This window comes from Anser cygnoides, chromosome 5, assembly GCF_040182565.1.
Source record: "Anser cygnoides isolate HZ-2024a breed goose chromosome 5, Taihu_goose_T2T_genome, whole genome shotgun sequence".
Lineage (NCBI taxonomy): Eukaryota > Metazoa > Chordata > Aves > Anseriformes > Anatidae > Anser > Anser cygnoides.
Genome location: NC_089877.1, coordinates 6,059,013 through 6,086,258, shown reverse-complemented (window position 1 = coordinate 6,086,258; position 27,246 = coordinate 6,059,013). Strand labels below are relative to the sequence as shown.

Below are 27,246 nucleotides of genomic sequence, written 5' to 3'. Positions count from 1 at the left end.
TGTTTGCTCCTGGAGAAGTTTTTCACTCAGTATTAGAAAAACATTTTGTTTGATACTAAACTTTACTTGAAAATAGCTGTGTTATAAGCACCAAGAAATTAAAAAGTTGTCTCTCCCTATCAGAAATATATTATTACTAACCAACATTTTACAGCTGGTGGTGGAATAACACATGCCACTCATGGGCTTTACCCAGTCATTTGCTATCAGATACAACTGAGCAGAGGACGACTTACTTTGTTCGCAGAGCATTTTCACATCACAGTTAAAACACAGCCCTACGAGTGCTGCAGGCACCACAGCCTAGGAGAAATACTTAGAGCCAAATTCTGCCTTTTCAGAAATCCCCTCACTTAAGTCTGAAGTTTTTAGGGCCACCTGTTGAGCACACACCAGCATCACTTGCTAGGCCCACTGCCCCAGCTCCCTGGAAGACACAGCCTGGCAAACATTTCCCCTTGTGCACGCTGCTGTGATCCACTGTGGTCTGTTATGTTTTTTCACACTCAGTCTCCCTTGCTCTGCTCACACTTACACACCAACACTTCCTGATCTTATCTTCCAAAATACAGTTCCAGTCTTGCAGATTTGAACTCCTGTCTGCACACACTTGGTGCGCATGTGATGAGCTCTTCATAGGGGACTACCCCACTGCCACCATGGCCAGAGCCTCCCTTCTCTCAAAACGAGTTTTGAAAATGCAGCACTATTTTGCAGGCAGCTCTCCTTTAGGCAGGAGAAGCCAGGAAAATCTTTGAAGCGCATTGTCACCATTAATTTTTTGGTCAAAGGGAACAACCACCGGTAGATGGCATGCAACCCAACAACCATCCACAGACACAAGGACATCCAACTACCATTAATTCATTTCTGGGGTCCGCAACACATCATCCAACCTACTGGAGATACCTGTTTCAGGAACAGATTGATTTTTATTTCTGTTCACTGACTACCGAGTAGCTCTGAGGTCGATACCTCGAGTTGTTTATCAGAGGTTGGTACCTTGAATTGTTTAGGAGAGCTCCCCCTACCCCACCACACACGCCCCTGAAGAGGAATCAGTACTTCAGTAGGGCTGTTTAGCACTACTATCAGCAAAATATCCATTAACAGTTACCCAAAGCTGACTATCCCCAAGTACTAAGGCATTAGTGGAAGTGGATGATGCATTGAAGACTGAATTTTGCTCATGCTTTCTCATTAGAGAAATCGGAAGCTCTTTGTGCCTGATACCTTGTGCTTCATGTCTAGATTTGTCATGTTCAGGGGGATTGCTGGGATAGGGGAGAAGTGGGAGAAGTGAGTCTTGGTTTTCTCATAACATATCTGTTTGGGTATACCAGAAAAAAAAATAATAAAATAAAATTTGGTAGAGCCTGTTCAGTCCTCTAGAAAGGAGGGAGGCAGAAAGCCTCCAAAATGATCCATTCTTGACATTCCACCCAATAACATACGCAATGCATTTTTCATGGGAATGTTACAAAGTCAGCTACTAAATGGAAATGTTTTGTCTTAAAGCACAGAAGAACTTTGAAAGTCTCTCTGGTGAATCTGATTATAGCTGCTTTGGACTGTTTAAGATGTACTATACTAGAAAATAATTATATTAATTTTCAGGACACTACAAATAATGAGAGAAATAAACAAAAATGAAATGCAATTTAAGGCTCAAGATTTCTTTCTGCAGTGGTTCTCCATTGCAGAATATTCTTTATGTCCTTCATCAGTCTTGTACTTGGTTACAGATGGAAAATATTAGCTCTGGTTTACAAAACATGGCCCCGTTTCCTGTAACACGGCACAGGTTGGACAAATCTGTCATTTGAGTAGTGTGTCTATTCTGTGGCCAATTCTGTAATCTACAAGCAATGTGATCCTAAACAAGGAATCTCATGTTAGCAGCCAAGATTGGAAAATCCCTGTTTAGTGAGATTGCTGCCAAAACCATCTCACTTGCTTAGGACAAACTAATTTTCAATCTGCAGTATGGGAGCTGTTGCTTTTCTTTTTTAGATTTTATTTTTAAATAAAAACGTGTCACTAAGATGACATACAATTGATTTTAAGAAGTGTAAAACAGATTTTGAAAAAGTTTCTAAGGTCCATGAGAAATATCATATTGTCTGTAAGAAAAAGTGGTCCATTTTGCATACAGTTTGAACAAATGCCATTCTGCAAATTTGAAAATTATCTTGGAAAAAACAGCAGCAAGACTACTGTGTAAAAATAAGAGAACCCAGGGAGGGAGGGAGCAAAAAAAAAAGGGGGGGGGGTGCCATACAATACAGATAGGACACGGATTGAGGATGATCTAGGTACAGCTTTAAACGAGAATTTGATGTGAGTTTTCAAGATGAAACAGGTTGATATAGATAACAATGAGTATATGGGATGATCACAACTAAGATGGCAGCAAAACTCAGAGGATTAAATATATCGAGGCTGGCAGAAGCAGAAACAAAAGAAAGAAGAAGCTGTCAAGTTGCGGATGACTCCAGCTGACCAGAGACCAAGAACATAGTGCCAATATTTAAAAATAGCAATCAGAGAAATTACTCCAAACAGTTACATTTAGGTAATTACTACTTGAAAAGAAATCTTGAAGGAAAGGAAAGAATGAAAAACTTGAGGAAAATGGAAAGCGAGTTTATATCCTAGACAAACTTAACAAGTATCGCGTGTGCCCAGTTAAATTACATTTTCTTCTAGAAAAAATATCAAAGAAGGTTGATGTAGTAGATCTCTCACGGCTGGACATTAATAAACCATCTGAAATAGTAATACCGGAGAAATGTTACTCAGAAGATTAAAGATTAGCAGAGAAACTGCATTGTACGTTGCATGAGAGGTTGAGCCAAGACAAAATGGAAATAAGTATTCCTGAGGAGTGCAATACCTAGCTGGAGAAAAGTTGCTAGCAGAAATTGTAAAGAAAAGCCACAAGACAGTTTTTCTAAGTGTTTTAGTTCGTTATCTTGAGACACAAAAACTAAATACTCCAATTAATTAAGCTGAAGAGTAACGCAAAGGAAACTGAGTGGCCCCTGTATGTAAGGAATTCGCCAAACTTCAGAAAAACATGGAACAGATTATGACCTTTTCATAACATTAAATGCTATGTTATATGTATGAGACTAATTGAAAGGGTTTTTCTTTACAATTTGATAGCTCATTACAAGCTGCTAACAATTGAGAAGCTGTTGTGTGCCTGAGCTGATCCTGTGATAGCTATCAGCATATAGCAGACTATCACAGAAGGCGTACTCAAGCAGGCATGGGGAAGTAATCATGCTGCTATGCAAGCATCAACGATATCTCATGTAGCACACTGTGCAGTGTTCAACTCTCTCAGAAAGAGGAATTGAATCGGGAAGATGTGCAGAGAACAGTCACAAAAATGATCCCGAGCCAGACCTGGCTTCGTACAGTCTCACATGCCAGTTTTCCAGGGTTCAGATTCTATTTCTTTGCCCTGTAGCTTTCTGTATGAAGAGCTTCATTTTGTTTTAATGAAGCTGGGGCAAAAGTGTTTTTTGTTTTGTTTTGTTTTGTTTTTTTAACACCACTAGTGTAATTTTTCTTGCCTTGTCACTCCTTGCAGGAACTTGAATTTGAGTGCACTGCAACATCTCATGCTTGCTGCCAGCCTACTGAGCTCATGGGGCTGATGGCTTGAGGTAGCAAACAAGCGGTCAAAAAAGAGGAGGTGGGGGAGGTCACACTGTCAGACTAAGCTGTGTCTGGAGCAGTTACAGGACAGAAACCCTGATTTTCCACATTATCAGGGTGGCATCCTCTGAGCAGAGCAATCCTGTGCAATCTTCAAGGCCTGTCCAGCAGGTCTTGTACTTAGCCACATGCCATCAAACAGACACTCACCTCCTGCCCAATTTGATAAACACAGCACACAGAAAGTTCAGTTTTCATCCTCCAAGCTGCTTCAACACAGCAGAGCCTGGTGGGAATGCCAGCCCTGAGAGCCAGCCTGTGGGAGAGGGGTATGGGAGGCTCCGGGAAACTTCCTCGGCCTCCTAACGAGCTTCTCGCATTCCCTGGATCTTCCCTAGCAGAGTGCAGGAGCTAATAATATCCCTTTGCTTCTGTAATATAGCATTTCCTCCTCTTTATTTTAACTTTTATTGGTCACATTTTCAGCTGCTCCTCTGCTGCTTGACTGGGTCAAAAGAAGATATAAATCAACTTTTGCTATTTGCTGAACAATGAAATTGGTGCTTTCTCCCCTTATGAAGGATGAAAATTTTAAAACACAACTTTTATGTTTACTTTAAGATGTGATTATTTTAGTTAATGTTTAAAAGATTTTTACAAGACAACACAAATCCAGCTTTTCTTGGAGGAGGCAAGCACTTTCCTTAAGAGAGTCACAGTCACCAATAGGCATGAGAGGGACAAAGCCAGAATTCCTGGTCAGGGATGGGCTGGGGACAAGGGTACCTGCCACAACAAGCGCAATCATTCCCTGAGCCCAGGAGCCTCAACACGAGACAACTGCCAGGAAAACAAGGGATTTCCAAACAACCCATGAGCTGCTGCACTTTTTGCTTTCAATAGCAATTTCTAATAAAACACACAAAGTATTGATTACACTCAATCCTAGGCTTCTTGAACAAGTGCGGAAATTGCACATTAAAACAAAACATACAATTCTGAATATATAAGATGTATGCCTCTTAATTTGATAAATAATTGTGCTCTTAATATAAATATTAGAAGGCTTTGTCCAGATAGGTTCCTGAAATATTTTCTCAGCAGCAATAAATAGGTATCAAAAGATAGATAGCAGCAATGAGTGATTGGCCAAGGAAAAAACTTGACCTGAACATTTTTCTAATTCAGCAACTAATTTTGAACAACCGAAATTTAAGCTGCTTGTTCATCTAGGAAATACTATTAGCAGTACTTATTTGCTCTCTACTAGCAATCCATCTTTAGTTTCTCGTGAATGATAATCCAGGCTGCTTTTGCCTTAGGAACCACGGGTTATGTTTCCCACTGACCTTCTCCAGACATCCAAAAATAGGGAACCAGGAGAGGGATGGCTCCAAGTGCCTGCAGAGCCTGGGGGCTCTGGCTGCTTTGCACAAGAACTGCAAAGGAGGATTTCAGTTTTCCTTTTCTTGAATGCTTTTTCACCATTTCTGTACAAAGTTGACCATGAAAACACGCACTAAGTCAAATGTTTTTTGTCAAACAATTTATCTCTTTTCTTCTAAAGGAATCGTTTCTATAGATTCCCACAAATACTCAGGAAAGATATTTGGAGTTGTCAACTAAAAGAACCTTCTTTTTGCCTTCTCCCTTTCTCAAGGTACATATAAACTTTTTTCCTTTGGTTGGTTGGTCTTGGTTTTCCTTTAACACAGAATTTAACGACATCCATTAAATATGAAAGTGTAAAACTGAAGTGACCAACACAGAGCATTTTTTCCCCTTTGGATAATCAGAGGGAACACCTACACAGCAAGGACAGGACAAAGTGAACTATATATTTAATATAAAAACACGAATGGAATCCCCTCTTATATGCTTTCTTTCAGCTAGAACATAAGTAGAAATACAGACAAGCTATCCATTTTTAAGATGACTTTTAACCCCATGCTACTTATTTTCAGTTTTCAACCAGAAGACCAAACTTTTTTTTTTTTTTTTAACAAGCAAAACCACAGCTCCCCGTTACCATTCTTTGAAAGCAAAAGCCTTTTACAAGGATTATTATGATAAATTCAGCCTTGCAAATGCCACTCAATATTATTTAATTTCTGGAATGAAAAGATGTGTCAGAAAATCTGACAGTACATTTTCCATTATCGCACGTTCTGCTTTACCACATTTGCTTTCACTCCTGCAATATGCTTTTTGCTAAAACACAACAGACATCTTCTGTTCAGAAAGAAATATTAATTGTTTTAATTGTTTGGAATTTCATACCCTGTGCAGGTGTGAAAGGCTCCAGTGACTATTCCTCCAAGTGGTGTACATTTCAGTGGTAAACCACCACTAATTATCTAGGCATAAGTTACACTTTTCCCTTATTCTTTTTAAAAACAGTCCTGCAGGGGTTTTATGTAGCGCTGCCATTTTTGTCATTTTATACAGCAAGTTCTGGTTTTCGTTTTATTATTTCCACAAAGAAAGCTTCACAAGGAATTTTACTCAGATGCCCACTTCTTTAGGACATTTTCATACTACAGCCCCATTCCTTCCCACAAGTAATGGATTTGAACAACATAAAACCACTAAGAGCATGAGATGCAAGGCACTAGGAGCCACTCAGAAGTCATAGCTCAGCTACAGCACAGCTGTCTGTCGAAAACTACGCCGGTACATACATTACTCAAAACTCTTTAAGAACGCTCTTTATTACAGCCTTATTAAACCACTCTTTGTCTTACCCTACAGATTCACTTAAGAAGAGTACAAACTATGTTGAAATCCCAACTGCAGGTTTGGCACCACAGATGAGCCACATAAGAGAAATCTTGTCTAGAGAGATCGAGGGACAAACCCATTACCATTTCCTCCCCAAATGAGGGGATATTTTTGTCCTGCTACCCCAGCACAGTATTCATGGAAATGCTTGTTCAACTACCCATTAAACTTGCATATGGTACCAACACAGACATTTTCCCAATAAGAATGCATGCTAAAAATCAGTTGCCTCCAAATATGTTGATTAGACGCAGCCAACTGAACCACCCTGGGTGTGCGACAAAGGCTGCTGATAGGGAAAAATGACTGCACAGTAAGAATTACAAGAAAGGCTTCTATTTTTTCCAATTAATTTACAAACACATGTAGAGATTCATATTAAAGAGAAACCTGCTTTTAAATCACTAAATCCATTTCAATATTATGTGAATATCTTTCCTTACCTACTGCTTATCACAATTTAATAGGGAAATTTGCCATTCTGGTGAAAGATGCAAAGACTGTTTTGGTTCAAAACATTTTGGATAAGGTGTTTTCTGTATTTGTCTGAGACCTGTTGGGCACTGGGGGTTATTCCAATTCTAATGTTATCCAGATGTTGAAAGTACTGGGACCAAGAAGGTGCACATGAACACCAGCACGTATAATGGTATTTCAAGGTGATGGAAGAAAGCTTCAAAATTAAAACAGCAAATTTAATTAAATTCCTTGTTTGTCTAAAATAGACCTGAACATATGATATCAGAGCATTCAGGACTGCAGGCTTGAAAGAACATTAATCCAAGCAGAGGATGATACCCACGGGATTTCTGCAGGAAAGGTCACTGACAATATGTAAGGGATAACTTCACGTGTACGTGATCTCCAAGAATCAGTGAAGACATTGATATTGTGAAAACAGAGCTTGATTCAAAGTTAGTCTATCTAATAGCATCTCCCTAAAAATAAAGTAATACAAACGTGAATCGGTAGAAGAGCAAAGCAATTTAATTTCCATGTTTCGAGACTCATGTAGAAAAGTAATTTTGCTTTTCCTGATGGAAGCTTGAGATATTTTCATGAACCTTATCTCCTAATGGGCGGCAGGGGGACTTTGTCACACTGCAGAGCAACAGTAGCAGTGCAATGAGAGGATGCTCTTAAAGAGGGGAAGAGTCGTATGAGTTGCTGCTGGGTTGTTAAACTTGCTGGTACTAACTGATAGGACTTAATGAAGGTCTTCTCTTAAAAAAATAAATGTTGCTTAAAAAGCACTGCAATGAGTTATGTTTACATCACCATCCCATGCTTTCACAGAATTTCACCAGCCTAGATCTTGCCATTACACTTATAATCTGGGTTGCCTGTAGCAATGTTATTTTGCTAGAAGTACTACTCCTTCTGCCTAAAGAGGTGCAAGATGCCCCTGTAACAACAGTACGGGTCTAGACCAGGCCTAAAACTTTATTCATCTTCCAGGTTGCCTCCAACCCTTCACCCAACCACCGCCCCACACCAGCAGCATGGGTCAAGGACAGGGGGACGTCGCAAGCTGCAAACCGTCACGAGCTGTCAACAGCCTCAGCAAATCTCACAGACATCTGTGGCTTATCAAGCCAGCAGCATTTTTCCTACATTAATCTCCACTAGGCCTGCCCCAGCTTTCATTTCAAAAGGCTTGGCATGGTATCTTCAAAAAAAAAATTAAAAAAATTTGCTCAATTTCTTCACATGCAGCTGGTTCGGAGGACCGCCTTTGAAATCCGAGCACATCGCAGAGATGTCGATATGCTCCTTGCAGGCAGCTTGCAGCACAGGGGACAGCACTAAGGGCTGCAAAAGGCTTTTTGGGGCTGCCCTCGTGCAAGCGCTCTCTGGTAGCCGGCGGGCTGGGGACTCACCCAGCGGCAGCACGCACGTGCCAGGCGCCCTCCTCCAGCTCCCAAAGCCCAGGGAGGATGGTCACAGCAGCCTCTTGCCAGTTGCTGTCAAGGCTGGCACACTCCTTCCACAATGCTTGCGTTGGGTGTGGTGCCCAGAGCAAGGTGACAGCCTTTGCTGCCACTACACAATGGAAGCCCAGGAAACCACTCCACCGCCCCGCATGTGCCCTCCCCATGCAACCCCCCCCACCCCACTGGCTACCCCCTCCTCTCCATGGTCCTCGTTGCGTGGCTGTGCCCTGCTGATCCAGAGCCTCCCAAGGGCACATCTCCCCCTCCTCGCTGCCCCAGAGATGCTCCTGTTACCACCGCACCATATTTTAAAAGGCAAAAGAAACCCATCACACCACATCTGCTCGACACCGAAATTTGTCTTTGGCCAACAAAAGTGAATTATTAAAGGTTAAGCTCCTGTTAGGACCAGACAACAACAATCTGGCCTAATAAAGCCCCTAGATTTTTTTTGAGCTTCACGAAGCAAATGACAGCAACAAGGTCTTTCTTCCCACCCACCCTGCTTTTCTCAATAATAACCTGAACGCTCTCTCACAACCTTTTCACAAGGATCTTATGGTGTGAGTGTTCGTTTAACACTTGCACAGACAGAAAATATTAATGCAACCTTAGACATGAAAGCCTAGCTGCCCCAGTTTGCCTGGCACCTTTCCATGCCCTGTCACTTGCAGGTGGGGCAGGTAGACCTTACAGGTCTGAAAGCACAGGAGGAAGGGGGGCTGTGATCCACACAGATGGAAGGAAAAAGGACTAATGGTGTTTATAGTTACAGCCCGTCTTCGGTTCCAGCTGTCTCAAAGCAGAGTGACATAAAACACGTAAGTTCATTGTATTTCACAGGAGGATATCCATATGCTTTCATATCACATTAAAAATGTCAAAATATCTTTCTGGCCAGAGCATGCATGCCAGGAAAGGATCGGAGCAGTATTTTCAAAGTTGAGCATGCAGGGCCTGTCACCAGGCTGGCTTCTCTCTGCCAAAACCATCTCAGAAAAATTATCAATAGCTGTCCTCCTCCCCCTCTACAGCAAAGAAATTTGAAAGCAGAATACTTAACAACATATATGCGAAATTATTCAAGTCTAAATACATTTTAAAATCTAATGCGAACACATTGCTTTCTCTGGTCAAGAGAATGCTAAAAATTAAGTTGAATTCCTGGAGCCATTGAAAAATAAACTCAACAAGCAGACTGTTAGCACATTCAAGAAGAGAACTGGTAGCTCACGTTCATCTCTTTTTAATGGTCTAAATACATCCAAGGCTAGGTTTATCACATTGTGGGCTTGAAGTTACCCACGCTGAAGCTTAAGGACAGCTTTCAGTGTCAACGTCCAATAGCTGCCATTAGAATGAACAGGACACCAAGATACTTAGGCAGCAGGAATTGTGGCTAAATACAGACAAACTTGAAACATGTCTTTAGGTGGAAATTTTCAGCCAACTCATCCCAGTTCTGAAGCAGCTGAACTTTTATAGCTCACTTATTACCTCAGACAGAGTTATAGCAAGGAGAGGTTGGAGGCCCATCAGCTTTGACAAAGGAATAAATTACACTAGAAGGTCAGAAATTGAATAATCCCAAGGATTTACAAAGAGGACTGCCAGAAACTAACAACCAATAACTCAGAAGAAACCTGGTCCAGGCTCAACTAAACAGCAGTCACTAAAATATAATTCCACACTAATTATTTCTCAGTAAACAAAGCAAATCTCAAAGAGGGTTTACACTGCACAACAAACATGTTTCTTTAAACTAGATTTCAATGAACAACTTTAATGAAATCAGGCTTCAAACAGGCAAGGGACTTTAGCCCCCTGCACTGAAGTTACCACGTGTCCCACCTCTTGTGGGTGATAGTTTCAAAGCCTTGGGGCACTGGAACTGCTGTCCCAGGATCCCATGCTCTCCTCCGAATTCCATAACAACAAAAAAAAATCATTAAAATCTGACAAAGCCCTATGTTGCATCTTAAGCCATAGATAAATAATGCCTAAAATAAATAGTGTCTAAATTAACGACTCACTTCCCTCAGCTAGATAGTAGCTCCCCACTGACAAACCCTAAGAAAAAAGTCTATTCTTGACAAATTCAAAGGATCGACACTGAAATCAGCAGAACTAAATTAACACTAGTGAAGTGGCATTGACTGTTCGGGGTTTAAAACCCTTGCCAATGGTTAGCAGCTTCTGTCTCTCGGTGCTCCTGCTACTGAACACCAGCACTAGCACAGCCCTTGGCAGCTTTCCTTGCTGCTGGGTTTGTCTGAACCAATGAAACCCTAGGAAAAATAAACAGGTTTAATTTACATCTCATCTGTTCTCAAGCCTGGTTTTGGAAAACTGTTTAGTAGGTTTGCTTCTCATTCATAATACCTCTTCTATATAAACCAGCACCATGTTAGTGTTGTACTCATGCTTCCTCCAGGCTTCAAGTTGACTGGTAATAGTTTCAGGCCCAGCATAAGGGTCTATAAGGGTCTGCTTTTGTGTCCCTAACTCAGGGCACTCCTCAGGGCATCCAACACTGCTCTTCAAGCTCGGCTGCACTCGCAGCACTCTGGAGTTACTCTGACATTGCTCAGCTTTATTGACAGGATGGCTGCAAACCCAATGTCACCAAACAGCAGCTCCCACACATAACCAGCAGTTTCACCTTTTGTTTAGTTGTCCCATGTCCTTTAAAGCTACTTTGCTATTCTTAAAGTTAGCTTGTTATCCTATGCATTCATATCACTGCTGGTGTAGAAAGCTTTTTCAAGCCCCAGCTCTCAGAAGTGGAGTAGTGAAAAACATTTGCAGGGGCTTCGTACCAACAGTCCCAGGATGTCTTTTTATTTTAAGTTGTATTTTAGCAGAGAGGTATCAGCTTTGTAATGACACAACTGAGGATCAAGAAGCTTACAGTGTTAGGAACACCCAGAGCTGCATCTTACAGTTCAGCGGAGCCTGTAAAGGTATTGGGGTAAGTGGCATTCAGTATCTTTATAAGGCAAAGGCAAGGCAGTCTCTAAGAACAGTGTTATTGTCCTTCCTGTCCCCCTACACCTTCCCCCACTCCCTCAAAAAAAGAAAAAAAAAAAAAAGGTTTCCTTCCCCATGTTATATCCCAGAAGACCTGGTACGCCCAGCACCACCAAGGTCAACTTCAAAGCAGGCTCCTGTTGATGTATTAATGCCACATCACCTCAGAGACTTCATGTGCCAATTTCTACAATAATTAGACTCTGCTAGCAAATAAGTGAAATTATTATTTTAATATTAGGCTTCCTTTTATCTTTGAAAAAGAGCATTTGTTTTGGCACTATCAAGACAAACCTTAATAAACCGACTGGCAAACAGTATGTTTAGCAATGAAAATGATACCCAGGCAGGGATTATAATATAAGCAATAAGAGGGAATAGAGAGATTTAGGAAAGGATGTGATTTATAATGACTTTAAGGAGGATAAGCTTCTACATCTGTGATCGCCTGATTGTATAATATTTTAATTGATTATCAGAGCGAACAGGTTTATTTTTTCATGTGAATAAAAGCTGTTTTCCTTGAGCCTTCGTTTGCATTTATTTTACAGTCTGTATTAGCACGGATATTTTTCCATAAATTTTGGCTCCATCATGTTGTATTCATTCCACAGGCTTAGAAACCTAAATTAGTTTGGGCCGGGGGTGGCAGCAGGGAAAGCCTGTGGTTACACCTGTTACTCTACACAGTAGTGGAGATTGGGGGGTTCAGGATTTTAGACCAAAAACAGTATCACTCTGCTGACTCAGCCTCCTTTTCTTTACTCTTAGCAGACAGGTCCCCCAGCAATTACTGCTCTCAGCAGTGCTGAGAAATTCACTACTAAAAAATTCACTATTAGAAAGAAAAAAATCTCCCTCCAACTCAGGGAGGCACCTGAAGCCAACCCAACACCCGCTTTTGCACCACCTTGCTGAAGGCAACAGGTCCTAAGCAGGTAACTCACCCTCCATGCTCTTTGCTGAAAGAACCATAGAATGGTTTGGGCTGGAAGGGACATTAAAGATCATCTAGTTCCAGCCCCCAAGAAGTAGGGGTTTTGGTTGCTTTATCTGTATACTGACCAGTCACACACCGGCTCAAAACTCAGGCAACTCCATAGGCGCTGGTAAATGGACAGGTAGGCACAGTGCCTCTCAGACTGGGCTGCTGCAAGCAGTGACTTAACACGTTTATGACAAAAGAAGGCATTCGGAAATATTTTCATGAAAGCTCGATTTGTAGAATAAATTGCTTGCCCGTACATACAAACTGGGTGCAGGAGCAGGGAGGGGAGCACACCCTGGGCTGTGCCTGCTGCCCTCAGCGAGCTGCTCAGGGGGCCAGGAGTGCCTATGCAGCAGCTGCACACTTACTTACAGCATCGGACCGACACACCGGAGGGAGGCATGTGCACCCACTTTTTGTTCAGCACGGATCAGGCCCCCTGCAAACAGGCAAGTGACTAACCTTCGCCATTGCAATCACACACAAAAATTGCCTCTACTCTCTGATTACAAGCTAGCTTAGATACATATTGTCTAGTGTTAGGCAGGATGAATCCCAAGCTATATCCCTCTAAGGCAATTAAAAAGCTCTGGATTATTATTATTATTTAATTAAATATTCCAAATCTAGCTCAGAATTAAGGACTTTGCCACCCTGCTGCCCATTTCCCTGAGTTCTGTCATTACCCCATGAGATAAAGCTACAGGGTAAGGCCAGAAGGTTGCTCAGTTCCAGCCTCTGCCTGGACAGCCAGCAGCATGAGTATTCAGCACCTGCTTCTGAGGCTGACAAAAGAATTTAGGATTTGTACACACCACCAACCTCATTCAGCACATGGGGACAGAGGCAATACAACAGTACAAAGTTTCAGGGTTCCTGAAGGTACAAGATCTGAGAGGTATTGGTTGACAGTCGGCTGAATATGAGCCAGCAGTGTGCTCAGGTGGCCAAGAAGGCCAACGGCATCCTGGCCTGTATAAGAAGCAGTGTGGCCAGCAGGGCTAGGGAAGTGATTGTCCCCCTGTACTCGGCTCTGGTGAGGCCGCACCTCGAGTACTGTGTTCAGTTTTGGGCCCCTCGCTACAGGAAGGACATGGAGGTGCTCGAGAGAGTCCAGAGAAGGGCAACGAAGCTGGTGAGGGGTCTGGAGAACAAGTCTTACGAGGAGCGGCTGAGGGAGCTGGGGTTGTTCAGCCTGGAGAAGAGGAGGCTCAGGGGAGACCTCATCGCTCTCTATAGGTACCTTAAAGGAGGCTGTAGCGAGGTGGGGTTGGTCTATTCTCCCACGTGCCTGGTGACAGGACGAGGGGGAATGGGCTAAAGTTGCGCCAGGGGAGGTTTAGGTTGGATATTAGGAAGAACTTCTTTACTGAAAGGGTTGTTAGGCATTGGAATGGGCTGCCCAGGGAAGTGGTTCAGGCACCATCCCTGGAGGTCTTTAAAAGACGTTTAGATGTAGCCCTTAGTGATATGGTTTAGTGGAGGACTTGTTAGTGTAAGGTCAGGGGTTGGACTGGGTGATCTTGGAGGTCTCTTCCAACCTAGATGATTCTGTGATTCTGTGAAGTCCTGGGCAGCCACTGGGAAGCGGGCAGAAGCAGGCAAATATTGAATGACTTCAAGCAAAAATAGTAGGAAAAAAATTACATACTATCTGTCACACAGCTAAAAATATCTATCAGCAATAGCTTTTAAAGCTAAACAATGACAATATTCTGAAGAAATTTTATTTATGACATTAAAAAATTAGAAGAGCTCTTTACTCACAGCAGTTTGTTTTTTTTGTGTTTGTTTTTCGTTTTTTTTTTTTTTTTTTTTTTTCAGAAAAATCAGGTCATAATTTTAAGTTATTCCCGAACATTTCCTAGTTGACATTTCCAGCAAGTTTTTTTTTTTTTTTTACCAAATGCTTTATTTTCTTAAAAACAAAACATAATATAGTTTCTCAGCACAAAACCCTAGAAGCCAAAAGCTTTCAAAGAAAAAAACATTTCACTGAATTTAATTAGCTACTTGAGAGTCAACTCATTTTGATAAAAGGTAAGGGTTATACATGGATGCTGAACTTTTCCTAAGAGGTGAGCAATGCAAATAAGCCAAATGAGTAAGTGAAACACTGGCTCTGATTTCCATGACAGAAGAATGCAAAGTCTGCAATATCTAAGGCTATAAATTATTTCAGGGACATTCACACATGTAGACCAGCCTTAAATCTGTCAAGATTTAAGAGAATACTCCTAATATTCAAGGTGAAATGACTGCTTACTCTTCTCTCCCTACAAATCTTACAACCTTTATTGTGCAATTTCAAAGGAAAGCATGTAAATCCCTAACTTATGTTGAACAAGATCTGCAAGCACACAAAATATTTGCTTTTATTAGAACTGTTGGACAAGAAAAAGATGAGCCTTGAACTTGCCACTCCACTTGGTTTTCACTTGGTTTTTAGTTTTTAAGGGAGTGAACATCAAATTAAAATGAAGGCCATCCATAAAACGTTACACAGTGCTGAGTGAAATCTGTCCCTAGGAAGACCAGTAGGGATTTTGCATGTTTCACCTGTATGAGATGCTTGTAGAGCACTTTGCTCCTGGCCTAAGGAACATTTTAAAGTCTTCCTTAGCTGCAGTGCCAGTTTTACCTTTCAACACTTGATGGAGCAATTTCCCTGAATTTCCCCTTTGCCTGGATCACGCTTCAGTTTACCTTTGTGCTACCTCAGTAGGTCAGAAGTGTTTCCTATCAGCTTGCTCCCTTGGTGCTCTTAAAAAACAACAACAACAACAACAAAAAACTAAAACAACAACGCACAAAACATCTTTCATAGAGCCCTGCAGAAAGTTTTCCAACCAAGCCTTTACTTTTTTGTTGTAAGGCTATGCAAGAGCTTAACGTTCGACTCCTCATATTCCCACTTAATTTTTAAAAACGTGGAATTCCTCTGTTGTTGAAGTAGAATCTGAATTTAGTCTGAATAGTCTAAATTTCAGATTTTCTAACAGTCTGAATTTCAGAGAAAAAAAGGAAATCACCTAGGGATTTAGAGTACAAGTGTTAGGGCTTGTCTGGAAAGTCATCTTCATCCAGAAAAGAATTGGGATCACAGGCAGGCAGTGCACTTCCAGTATCCTAAGAAAAGGAGACCAGGAAGTTTGTTCTTGCCCCACTATGAGAAAGAATAGACTTCAGCACAGGTTTCTCTGCTCATAGTAACACAAGTCTGGTTTTCCCTCCCACAGAAAACATTATGGAAAAAAAATGGATTCACAGACAGCTACAGAAGTGGACCAAACTAACAGGTTACATATCAGCAATAGGAGACCTCACATTTCTTATGAAACATGGTCTCCATTTTATTAAAGATATACAGTTACAAGCTAGCATAGAAATAAGGATACAGGATGCTCTGCTGAAGGCTTAAAATCCACTGTAATCAATATACTGGCAAATTACAACTTTAGCAGCAGCAGTTTGGTATCTGGCTTGCTTCCTAATCCTTTAATCTCGCCTGCTACAACCAAGCTGATACTGCCAACAAATGCCATGCCATAAAAGGTGGGTATTCTCACATACTTTCCTATGCTTTGCATGATTAGAGCTTAAATCTACTCATCATGAACTTCCTGAGTGATAATGGGATTTGGGCAAACAGTCAAGATTTCATGGTGACACTCAAACTGTAGTCAAGTCTTCATCTAAGAAGCATCCCTTTAAGCGTGTCAAGAATCAGAATTCCCCTTTTTCCTTCCCTTTTCCAGTTTGCAAAATTTAGCTGTCTCACTTTGCAATGAGTGATTCCTGTTCTATATTATTTATGCAATGCTTTGTGCAGCTAATAGAGCTGAGGCTGCGAGTGAGCAGTCAGAGAACTGGGGCGACCCACATGTAAGATGACCAACTGCTTGCCTAGATCTATTTTAAAGAAATCTGCAACAACTTTCTCGTATCCTTGTCCTGCAAGGTATCTATTACATATTTTGTTTAAGAGGAAAGACATCCTAGGAACAGGCTACTGTCAGTTCATGCCTCAGGAGCTGAGCCAAAGCTTCTTGTATTTCCACTGGAATTGACATTCAAAAGGAAAACAAGTTGGGAACAAAAAAAAAAATCCCCTTTGATTTAATCTGATGCAATTCCAAAGCTGAGAAACAAAACGTACAAGGGAAGTAGGAGAGATGGGGGGAAAATAGAGAGGCAGAACAAACACAGATTCAGAGCTGTCAGATTTAAGAACCTTTGAATATAAAATTGAGAGAGACTTCCTATCAACATTTCAGCCTGCCATCTTGGACCAAATCCCCAACTGGCACAGACCAGTGTAGCTTTGCTGAAGTCAGCACCTATTTATAACAGACCGGGGCCTGGTGCTGCAGTCACGCAGAAATTAAGAGCTGGTTTGTACCAACATGGCTTCTACTGATCCCACAGCCGAGAAGGGGACAGGAGGCAGACTTCACATACTGTCACAGTGTCAAAAACCCTTCTCTACTTCTTCCTAAACCGCTGTAGCAAACTGTCTGGGATAATCCAGAGAAGCATATAATTTCCTCCTTCACCTCTTTCTCCTACAGCCTGCATGCTTGCAAGGACGTTTTCTGAACAACTTGAACAACTTCCCAACTGACTGGAGATTAGAAATTGCTCTTACCCAGCAGCAGGAAGATAGATGCATCTCCTTTTCATCTGGCGCATGGTTTGACTATGAACAAAATCATTTGTTCCATCTCTCTGGGGCTAGGCTGGGCACAATACAGTCTGTCCCACTTTAAGTCAGAAGACACTCCATAAACTTGCTTAGCATATTTGCTTTTGTTATGTGGCTTTAAAGAAAAACACTGTGTGGGAACAACAGACCAGTGGAGTTTAAGGTAAACAAGCAAGTTTCTTCCCCCAGCACTACCCAGACACCATCAGGACAGTGGAAACTCAGCCCCTTGAAACTACTTGGCTTCAAGGGTTGTAGTGAAACACAAACCCAGCACTGCAGTCTTGGAGTGCACCTTGTTCCTCTTCATACAGCTGATCATCTGAAAATTGTGCTGTCATAACCAAACACTAGTTGTTCCCAACTTTACATCCTAAACTTTATGGCATTTTTCCCCGTGTTGCTAATGGATTCCCCTTTTCCAACCAGAAATGGCTTCCTAAGCTCATGACCCAGTAAGACCTTCTTTAAAAGGAGGCCCTGAGGAATGTATGGGAGAACACGAAAAAATTCACAACAAAAGTTATATCTGGAAACTTCCCAAGCGATGAGCTGAAACTTAGTTACAGGAAACATGCCGCTCCCGTTCAGCAACAACCTTGGCACATTTAGATTTTTTTCCCAGAAATCAAGTCTCATGTTGCTGTGAGACTGAAGTAAATAATGACTCATTAAGTGATCCTAGGAAGAAAAGCGAAGGCTTGCTCCACTCAAAGGTATTTGCACTAGGAAATCTGATAATGTCACCAACCACAGCCGCAAACATGACTTTTCTAGGTGCACCCACATCACTGAACCAGCAGGCGGCATGCTGAAATCACCCCCCTACAGGCACAGTCACCTTCATGACGAAGCTTTGTTTTTGCTTCCTCAGAGAAGGATCGAAACAGAAAAAGGTATACATCAGAGAGGCTGTGTGAAACAGCACTGAAGCACTGCCACTGCTGGTCTCACCAACACCAGGGACGCTGAGCCTCACAGACCAACTCTCACTGGAAGCCTTCTTCTAATTCTTCTTCATTTGGAAGAGATAGTACAAATACAATTCTTTAAACACCCATTATCATTGTACTCACAGCTTGTTCCCTACTAAAAACTTAGGCAAGACTCTCAAAGACAAGATGCGCCATATTCATTTAACAAATAGAAAAGCACAACACATGAAGCATGATACAGAGAATAGATGAGAAATGTCTGGTTTTACACAGCAAGCCTGTCACAGAGAGGGAGCCGAAGCCAGATCCAAAGCCAGAATTAAAATTAAATCTTCCCTTCATTTTGGAAACAGTGGCAAGACATCAGCACTGGCACAGGTTAAGCAGGCAATGCATTTATTCTCCCTCTGCTGCCTCATGCCTAGGAAGTTGGCTTGGTTGGGATTTCAGGGGGAAAGATGCTAACACCTCTGCAGTAATACTGTTCTTAGCAGCCTCTTTAGTACCTGCAAGAATGGTGTCCTGACCTTTGACAGACTATGGTAACAAAAAGTCATATATACTAGACTCAGAACTAGGAAAGTTCAATTTAAGAACAAAAGAGACCCTTCTATGCATTTTTGCAGCTACTGATTTGTGGCATATTCAGATCTGGAGGCTTAGGCAGGTCATTAAAATGCATAATACCACTACTACTAATAGAGAGAGATGTAGCTGTCTACAGTATTTGGGATATTTGTAGATTGGCTCTTAACTCCCTTTAGATTTATTACTTTTCTTCCAACTTAGACAGTCCATCCACAATCTTCCTACAATGATTCCTTCTCACTGCAGGTCTACAACTACATTATTTTTTCTTTTAATGGTCGTATTTTCCTGTGGGTGTTCCTCGGGCACGCACTGGCACTACAGGGTGCCATGTTGTCCAGGCCTTGAGCAGTACATTTGCCAAATGCAAAACCTGGCTTTTATCTGATTTTCATAAAACATGAGATATTTAGATTTAGGACTGATCCTACATAATAAGGATGTTTTTTGCTTTCATACGCCTTTAGGTTTCTAAACTTTCTGAAATACTTTAAATCCCATGCCCAAAGAGTGATCTTGGGCTGGAGCTTTTGGTTTTCTCTTCTCAAGACCAAACTGCTCATCTTCTCTGTGTGGCTGCCTTGGGGACGTTTAACATGTGTTTGTACACTGTGTTTACTGCAAAAACTAAGTGGTGAGGTATTCATTGGATTATAAATACGGACATGCTCTTTAAAAGTTTTTTACCTTTAAACAATCTGATCAACAAGCACCATGGTGTCACACACAAACAGATTTTCTGGACTCGCTCAACCAACTGCTTGTCAGCCCTACAAGTGGCTGCACTTTCTTGCAATTTTTTCCCTAACTCTTCCCCGTTTTACAGTCACTAGATCACAAAAGTCCTCCTGATAATTTAAGTGACTAAGCACTGAATGTTGCCAGTGCTGTGACCTTATCTATAAACCAAGTTGCTGCTCTTTTATGGCTCCCTGACACTTTTACAAGCTGACTTTATCACCACTGCAACCTCTTGAACATATTTTTGCTCAAATCTGCTACTGTCAGTAGTGCAGACAGTAGTAGTTCCTTCTTTAATCCAACATTTAAACTTGGAGAAGCTCTGGTACTACCTTCTCTTAAGGATGTAGGCAGCCATTTACAGAGAGGAAATGCTCTGCCATTATCAGCGGCTTCAAAGCAGTGCATTTTGTGGCTGTTTCCATCTCAGCAAATATTTTCTTTAAAAAAGCTGCAAAAGAAATATTTGTGATATTTTTGTCCTGTTTAGGTTGGATAACATCACTGCCGTTTTTCTCATCAGTTGCGTGCACAGGGTTTAAAGGCAATATTGTGGGCATCACTTGGCTTTGAATGTTTCTTCTAAATGAATTCTCTTGCTTTTTCTCTTTTCTACTCCCCAACTTCTTCTTCCTCATGGCCCACCTCCTGCTTTCTCACACCTGGCTGACAGGCACTCAGTATTTTGGTAAGGGGAAAATTTTGGTAATGGGAAAAAAAAAAGTAAAATTTGAAACATTTTCCTGACATACAAGACTTGTCTGCCAAGACAGTATGTCTTGTGGATGGCATAGCATTCTGAATAGCATTTCCTGTCAAAACAGGTTATGCCCAGATCCACATTCCTGTCTCACTTCTAACCCCATCCTTCCAGCCAGGCTAGCGAAAGCTGGACAATGCTGTCCTTCCCTCCCTGCACATGAAGCGCAATGCCAAGCACCTCCAGCTGGCTCCTTGTACTGCAGCCATTTCGTACCCCATGCCCCAACTAATCCATGATTGTTAGAGGACAACCTTCCAAGGGGAAATAAATGGGTGGCTGTGCCTGCTGCTGTTGCAACCATGCCCAACAGGTACCATACACTGCACAATTCCCTAACACAACACCAAGCCACAGTGAAACAGTCTTCGACCATGCTAGTCATCTCCACTGAGGTGCATGGGTTGGTGACAATTATCTCCACCTGAGAACCTGCTTCAAAGGACATCCTGCTGGAACAAATGAGCTGCTCCAAGCTAACATCTGCAAATACATTTCAACCCCTGTACAGCCAAAAGAAATGACTCAAATTCTCATCAGGGGCTGCTCTGGCTAGAAATACCTGGTCAGGAAAGGATAGAAGGAGGCACGCGGCCATCTCTGACAAAGATGCTACCAGCAGTACTATTAAAAGTTTAACAACTGATCTTTCCGCTTCGTAATCCCTCACTTTCATCTGCAGATCGCTGTTTGAGTGGATTTTTCCTGAGCAGTTCAGGCACGCCCCTGCACTGCCCTTCTCCCAGTGAGCTGTCGTCCGCGGCGGCGTAAGGGAAACCAGCTCGGCCCACAGCAGGGTGGAACTATTTTAAGTAATAGTGTCTGATACTGGAGGAGCATGAAATTCAGTCCTGTCATAGCTGAGATGCCTAAGCCCCCCTTGGAAAGGAAAAAAAAATATTGCAAAATCCCTCCCAGAGGCTCATAAACTGAACGCTGGAAATTGCTCTCAAGCTGTAAGCCAGTAAGAGTTTAGTTCTGTGTCTCATAACTTACTGTTTAAAAAAATAATAATAATAGTAAAGCCACAGCTATCCACAGCAACAGTTGCACAGACATTTATACATCTATTGCTTAATGATTTGGTGGTGAGATGAGTTTTCTTGTCTCTATTTCAAGACCTGGTGTGTGCACGAAAGCAGCCCCCACAGCCACAACGTGCACTCAGCAGTACTCCTGGCTGATCTTCCAGTGCAGCAAAAAAGGCAGGGAGAAAAATGCTCAGTCACAGCAAGTATCTGCAGGCATACAGCCCTACACTCCCCCCTCCCCATTCTCTAGTACAAAATCTAGGACCAAAGAGTGCCATTGACTCAGTTTTAGTCAAATCCTAAGGTACAGCATTCCTTCTAGGGAAATTAAATTCAACTAAACCATAAAGGAATAAGAATAAGATCCACAATTGCTCTTGATACCATCTTCAGCATCCCACATAAGCAATGAGAAAAGCCTCTAGCGAGAAACACTCTATGTCTGCACAGTTTCCCACCAGTAATCTTCCCCCTCCCAAGAAAGCCAGAGACAAAGCAGCCATGGGCAGTCCAGATCATCCCAGCTTTGGTGTATTCCTTTAATTTTTGTTAAACCGTCACAGAATTGAACAACCAAACTAAAATGGTGCTATCAGGCCAAGGCAATGATGAAGAAAAAAATATATCATTTGCTTCATCAGGATAAACCCAGCACTAAAGTGCCCCAGAACAATAATCAAGCCTATGGCTGGCACAAGACCAGGTATTTTTGTGCCTGGCCCCTTTCTCCAGCTTCTTGCATCATTCTTCCTGATTTAACATGCAATTTTAGCTTCCTGTGTCATGGATTATTGGCACACTCAGCCATTGTTTAATATTCTAAGTGATCTTTACTCTCTGTCCTAGCTTACTAATTTCCTTAACAGATATCCTAAAATATCCAATTAAACACATTTCTCATTCACTGAAAATAAGACAAGTAAAAATCTGATTGAAGCTTTTTTTTCAGAGCTGCATTCAGCTGATGTTACTAATCCTAATTTGCTGCACTTTTCTGTTGCAAACAAAATGCTTGGTCAATGTAATCTGAGAGTTGTGGAGGAAAGGGCAGGCCCTTTGCTGGGATAAGCGGTCAGAAATCCACTGAAAGACACAGAACCGTACTGAGACACACCAGCTGAGGATTTGCCCTTAAACACAACCTCATCCATAAGCATAGGAAGCAAAATCCTTCTACTGAATGTGTCTTTGCGTAATACTGTTCCCAGTCTTTAATATTAATAAAATAGAAGCAGACCGGGCACATTTTGGAACATTATGGAGAAGCAGGGACACTGCTGTGGTTCAGTGGATATTTAGCAAACACGCTGCAATTCGGAGCAGGAGGGAAAGACAATTCCTTCCATCAGTCAGGGGTATAAACTTCTACTCCCAGTGACAACCTCAGCTGTCAGTTCACAGAAGAACAGACCTGAAAATTCTACAACCACGTGAGAAATGGGGAACATCATTTCCTGGGACACTTATTCCTCTTTTGAAAAGCTTACATGATGTCTAACACACTCAGAGGCAGATGTGTTCACAAAGGCAGTGGCAGAGAAGAGCAGCACTGCTGTAACTCCAAGCTGCTGAAAACATATTATATACTTATCATTCATGAAATCATCATATCATGTATATCTTCATCTTAGTATACGAGTAAGTACCTGTAACACCGTTGTTCATACTCAAATTCAAAATACCTCAGTTTAAACTTTGCAGTTGTCTTAAAGATAAGGAAAGGCAGAAATACTGGTAGTAACTAATGGGAGAGGACGAGTATTATTTCGAGTATTATTTCTAAACGTTACTGTAAGGAGGTACGTTGCTACTCCAGTCATAAAACCAATAGCATGATAAAAACAATAGCATGTATTGCTGTTATTGACTGCAACCGAGGCACAACTGAAGGCAGGTTAAGGCAGTAACACCACGCTTAGCTTTTAAAAACTTTTTAAAAACTTTTAGATTAGTATTCCATTTTTGCTATCTCTTGCTTGTAAGTCTTGACACATGAGCAGCTCTCTCCTCTCACACCCAGCATTCACCCTCCTCACCACGTTCAAGGGTCAGGCAAAGGCAAAAGAGGCCACCAGCAGAAGAGCAAAGTGCACAGCTCCAAGGACCCATGTTAGCACAACAGCAAAGAGTCATTTTGCCGTCCATAGGCTGTGTGCAATATTTTGGGATTTCTGCCCCTATATGCCAGCACAGACTTTAAAACTTCCATGTTTAATGGAAGAATGATGAACACAGGCACCTCAAAAGGTCACGAGGGAGAAAAGCCACCTTCTTCAAAGCATAAAACAAGCTGCTCTCCCTGCTCCATCAAAGTGAACCTAAATACTGGTGGCTCCTACCTACCCAGAAAGGGATCAGGGGACTACTTTGCCAGACGCTGTACAGACATGCTTTCCTTATATTTCTTATGAATGAAGAAGCCCTGTTTAAAAAAAGCAAGAGCAGCTGTTAAGCTGAACACTAGGCTCTTTGAGAGTTATGTGACATCTTTAGAAGGAAAAAGCTATAACTACATCCACAGAAATGTGCTGCATATGTAAGTGATGAAATAGAGAAAAGAGTTGGAGGATTTTTTTTTAAATTGTTTACACTTTGACTAATGCAAGTCCCTTTTTAGTTACTTTCCACTGAAACAGAGTGTAAAAATCTTACCCACCTATTTGGTGTCTGTTGGAGTAAGTCACTTTGCCTGTGCCACACTATAAATATTAGTGGCAAGAAGTCAACTGCTTGAATCCTAACAGATCCCCAGCACTTCCCTTGCTTTGGCAAGGAAACACCAACTCCACACATCTTTTGAAAGAGCAATTGCTGGACACTAAATATTACATTAATAGTTTTTGTGGTTTTGGTTTGTTTAAGAGTTTTTCAATAATGCCGAGGGAAGAAGAGAATTTCCCATAAGTTTTTTTTAACCAATTCATTTTATTTCTGAAAGCTTCCCTCCAGCTTTCTCATTCTGTTTTGTTTCATAATACTTTTGCAACTTGATCATAGATTGAAATAATTTATTGTGCCAAGCCTGTAATAAGAAACTCTAGAGGGTTAGTACTATGAGCACAACCAGGTCAAGTCCTATGGAACTAGGAAATGTTGAAAAAAACATTTTAGGAACTGCCTACTGTTGGCCATTTCTCTTATAGTGAGGGAATATAAAGGAAAAAAAGGTTTTGAAGGTGTCGTGCATAGCCCAGTGTTCACTGAAGCTACATGTTTAACTAAGATATTACCTGGATTAAGATAAATAATGGTGCACTCATTTGCAAAACTAACTCGACAATGTTTTTGCCAAGAGCTGCAACATGACCCTTTTCTCTATCTGGGAAGATATGTTAAGTGAGAGCTTTAGGCCCCTGGGGCATTGCTGCGCTTCTGCTTTGAAGCAGAGAAGACACTGAGAAGCCGCAGAGCGCTGGGCAGCACGAGCAGCATGCACAGTTGTACGCAAACCATTCCAGTAGTGAGCAACAGCGGCCCCTGGCATCAGCCAGAAGAGCGCTCTGCCACCAGACACCTTCAGTCAAGTTTCTCCTCTGGTCCCCCAAGTGCTTTTTTCTACCCAAACACATAATACAGGTGCCACAAAAAAAAAAAAAAAAAAAAAAAAACAAAAAAAAAAAACAGGGCCTTTGCTGCTTTCTGAGCCTGTATTTTATCTTAACCTGCATCTGTGCTGAGCAGCTGTGTGAAAGTAGCCACAGCGAGCCTCTGCTCTACTTACGGCTGTGCTCTGCCACCAGCTGCGCACCCTTATCCGCAGGAGACCCGACTTGGTGCTGGTTTTCCACAGTGCTCCCAGACAAACATTTCATAACACGGATGCAGTTCTTCATAAACTGATGATCCGCCACAGCCAACTGCGGGATGCAGTGAGATTGTTGTTAGACAACAATTATAAATCAATATATATATATTCTAAAATCTGTATATATATTTTAGTGACGCTTTGAGTTACATAAACCACTTTGGATTACAAGCCACTGGAAGCTAATCCTTCACAGAAGGAAAGGTGCCACATTTGACTGGTCTAATATGTACGCTTCCCTTTGCCACAGGTGAGGATGCATTTACACTGCACAGCCTCGAAACTGTCACCACTCATTGACTAACAGAAAAGTTTCTTTTTCAGGCTTCACCATTTAAATAACTTTTTTTCAAAAAGGATTTCTTTTTTCTTTTTTCTTTCTATATAGCAGCTTGGCTACCTAAAATGCTATAAGTGGGAGGAATAACATGCTTGAATGGCACATACATCCGCTTCGTACTTAGATTCCCCCCACCCCGACTCATGCAAACAGAAGGAGACTTCACACTGCCTTTGGCTAGTCCCTTTCTGTAGTCCCTGCATTTGGCTCTGAATCCCTAAACTAAGAAAACCTCTTAATACCACAATTTCACATTTCATCTCCATCATTGCTCATTATAACAGAAAACAAAACAAAAAAAAAATCAAAACCACAGGAAACCCATAAAAACAAAACAAACAAAATGCACAAACCAAACAACCACAAAACCACACACACACAAAAACTAGCTTCTTTCCAAAGAAGTGACCTAACCTTAATAGTGATTTATCTGAAGCTGCATTAATTCGAGGGATCAGTTTCATAAAGCTCATCGTTTTAGATGGTACTAGTCTTTTTGGAAGAAAGAGTGAAATATGGCTATTTTTCTCCTTCAAGCTGCAGAAAGGGAATTATGGGAGCAGATTAAAAAGTGATCTCAGCGAAAGTAGTTTTAGTTTTCATATTGAACTCAAACTGCTGTCTTCATTGTTTAAACATCACTTATGAAAATCTGAGCAGGCAGACTTGAGGTGAAGTTGCCACTGACCCATATTAGCTATGTTTCTCACGTGTTCATTTATTTTTCCATTTCAGAAGAGATTTTAGATATGTCACTATCTGACGTCCTAAACAATGTGTCTGTATTTATAAACAAATCCAATGGATTTTTTAAAATTAAAGGATTGCTTTACATATCTGAAGGATCACGAAAAAACACTGCAAAGTGCGATAATATTCATTTTGCCTACTAATGGATAACACGGTGGTCTGAAGTTTCGCCATGCCTCAGGATAAATTGAAAATAAATCCATTGGTTTCTAAATCCATTGGTTTCAGCCTACAAACACACGTCTCCTGCGTTTCAGAAGTGCCTCCCCCTAGTCAAAAGGAATTAAACATTTTTGTGGAAAACAATCTGAAGTCAGCCTCGGCCCCATCTATCTAGCAAAGCGCAACACACACCCATGCCACCTTCTGGAAATGTAACCAGAGAGCTTTGCTGGGGCAAGGAGCGGCGGTGTTTCGCCCTCCGTGGTGTGTGGAGGCACCACTCTGTCCTTGCAGCCACAGGGAGGCCCCAGCAGTGAAGCAGCTCCTTTGCAGGGCTGACACGGAGACAGAGCTGTGTACTTTCCGACAAGTACACCCTTTCCCATCAGGCTGTGTTCAAGTCCGTAATACCTTCCACGGGTTGAGCTCCCTTTTTCACAAGGCAAAGTTAGGAGACATCTCGTTAGGGAGACTGGTGATAGCCATGAACTCTCCCGTCATTCACAACCAGCCTCCACCCCTCGCACTACCGCTGAGCACTCAGCTGCGAGGCGCTGCCACCCGCCGCGCACTGATCAGCTCTACCAGGAGCACAGCCCAGCTTCCCGCCACAGGGCCGCCCGCTGCTCTCTGTTCAGCGCCCATCGGGGGCCCACCAGGCTCCACAGTGTTTCACAAACACTTACAAAATGAATAGAGTAAATTAAGAGCTTCAGGCAAAAAATCGAGGCTTTTTCTATCCCCAGACTTCTGAAAATTATATTTTGACCAGAGGTTTGTAACCAAATCCTGGAGGCCGCATGTTAGGTGATACTCAGAAAAAAAGACCCGAGAGCATCTGAAGTAGTGCTAGGAGAGGTACAAATTTACATCAAGAAAAAAAGTAAAATAAAACAAATGTTATTCTCAGACTAGCTGCAAGGCCAGTAAACCCTTCACCCACGTGTTTGCAGAGATCGGCCAACTGGACATGCAGACACAAATAACAATGGACTGAGAATTATTCAGCCTCATTTTTTCCACCTCA

At 41.8% G+C, this 27,246-nt stretch overlaps 1 long non-coding RNA gene across 1 annotated transcript in view; it reads right to left on the bottom strand.

The window, feature by feature from the left end:
- LOC136790939 (uncharacterized) overlaps window positions 1-26,595 on the bottom strand; it is a 64,562-nt gene extending 37,967 nt beyond the window's left edge. The window contains exon 1 of the long non-coding RNA XR_010831863.1: window positions 24,884-26,595. This is a non-coding gene — a long non-coding RNA (uncharacterized lncRNA). The remainder of the gene's footprint in view (window positions 1-24,883) is intronic.
- Window positions 26,596-27,246: the final 651 nt, after the last annotated feature.